Raw genomic sequence first — 2,500 nt, 5'->3', positions numbered from 1 at the left:
CACAAAGCCTGCATAATCTGTCCACCACAGGAACCCGAACGCCAGTGCCTGCGTCGCACGAAGTAGTCAACCGACAATCACTCCACCCGCACCCGCACGTGCCCCACCCCAACCGCCGAAATCGCAACTCCAGCGGATGAACGGCGGACTCTTCCCGCACTCGTACGTTGCAATCCACCCCTATATCTTGCGTTTCACGAAGAGTTATATCCAATATGCCAAATTCCCGCTGTCCCTATACATGCTGTAAGTCTGTGCACACAATATGAACCACACATCAGCGAGACACTCTATCACACATTACTCTCTGCCTGTAACAGACACAGATACAATATGTAAGCACCAGCATGGACCAACGTCCGGTGCATCCTCTCCGCCACAGTACACCATCCACACTATGATAACCACACCAGGGGGTCCAATTCTAAAATAGAATATCCCACCCGTCCGACATCCACAATTGCTCAGATAAGCCACCAACACCCACACATGTCCTACACAGGGGTGCACCCAACACCACCACACTGCCTCCTGTTACGGCACAGAAACAATGGCAGGAATGAATCACACAGGTCTGCCGCTCCCTTGCCGCAACCACAGACGCGGCGCGCCTCCAGTCACGAGCGAAAAGCGCATCCTGACGAGACATAACTGCTGTGACATACTGAAGCTGCCTCAGACATTCACTTACAATGATCACTACCAACGAACCTCGGCCCCCCCCCCCCCCAACACACTCTCTTACCACGTTGTGTACTGTAATCCAACCCATTTCGCACCTTAACCTAACCCATTTTGCACCTTAACTTAACCAAATTCGTAACGCAATTTGTACCGCAATGTAACGCAATGTGTACCGCAATGTAACGCAATGTGTACCGCAATGTAACGCAATGTGTACCGCAATGTACCGCAATGTGTACCGCAATGTACCGCAATGTGTACCGCAATGTGTAACGCAATGTGTAACGCAATGTGTACCGCAATGTGTACCGCAATGTGTAACGCAATGTGTACCGCAATGTGTAACGCAATGTGTACCGCAATGTGTAACGCAATGTGTACCGCAATGTAACGCAATCTGTACCGCAATGTAACGCAATTTGTACCGCAATGTAACGCAATTTGTACCGCAATGTAACGCAATTTGTACCGCAATGTAACGCAATTTGTACCGCAATGTAACGCAATTTGTACCGCAATGTAACGCAATTTGTACCGCAATGTAACGCAATTTGTACCGCAATGTAACGCAATTTGTACCGCAATGTAACGCAATTTGTACCGCAATGTAACGCAATTTGTACCGCAATGTAACGCAATTTGTACCGCAATGTAACGCAATTTCTACCTTAACCTAACCCACGTTGTGCCTTAACCTAACCCACGTTGTGCCTTAACCTAACCCACGTTGTGCCTTAACCTAACCCACGTTGTGCCTTAACCTAACCCACGTTGTGCCTTAACCTAACCCACGTTGTGCCTTAACCTAACCCACGTTGTGCCTTAACCTAACCCACGTTGTGCCTTAACCTAACCCACGTTGTGCCTTAACCTAACCCACGTTGTGCCTTAACCTAACCCACGTTGTGCCTTAACCTAACCCACGTTGTGCCTTAACCTAACCCACGTTGTGCCTTAACCTAACCCACGTTGTGCCTTAACCTAACCCACGTTGTGCCTTAACCTAACCCACGTTGTGCCTTAACCTAACCCAAGTTGTGCCTTAACCTAACCCAAGTTGTGCCTTAACCTAACCCAAGTTGTGCCTTAACCTAACCCAAGTTGTGCCTTAACCTAACCCAAGTTGTGCCTTAACCTAACCCAAGTTGTGCCTTAACCTAACCCAAGTTGTGCCTTAACCTAACCCAAGTTGTGCCTTAACCTAACCCAAGTTGTGCCTTAACCTAACCCACGTTGTGCCTTAACCTAACCCAAGTTGTGCCTTAACCTAACCCACGTTGTGCCTTAACCTAACCCACGTTGTGCCTTAACCTAACCCACGTTGTGCCTTAACCTAACCCACGTTGTGCCTTAACCTAACCCACGTTGTGCCTTAACCTAACCCACGTTGTGCCTTAACCTAACCCACGTTGTGCCTTAACCTAACCCACGTTGTGCCTTAACCTAACCCACGTTGTGCCTTAACCTAACCCACGTTGTGCCTTAACCTAACCCACGTTGTGCCTTAACCTAACCCACGTTGTGCCTTAACCTAACCCACGTTGTGCCTTAACCTAACCCACGTTGTGCCTTAACCTAACCCACGTTGTGCCTTAACCTAACCCACGTTGTGCCTTAACCTAACCCACGTTGTGCCTTAACCTAACCCACGTTGTGCCTTAACCTAACCCAAGTTGTGCCTTAACCTAACCCAAGTTGTGCCTTAACCTAACCCAAGTTGTGCCTTAACCTAACCCAAGTTGTGCCTTAACCTAACCCAAGTTGTGCCTTAACCTAACCCAAGTTGTGCCTTAACCTAACCCAAGTTGTGCCTTAA

This window comes from Schistocerca cancellata, unplaced genomic scaffold, assembly GCF_023864275.1.
Source record: "Schistocerca cancellata isolate TAMUIC-IGC-003103 unplaced genomic scaffold, iqSchCanc2.1 HiC_scaffold_653, whole genome shotgun sequence".
Taxonomy (NCBI): domain Eukaryota; kingdom Metazoa; phylum Arthropoda; class Insecta; order Orthoptera; family Acrididae; genus Schistocerca; species Schistocerca cancellata.
This window is presented reverse-complemented; position numbering follows the sequence as displayed.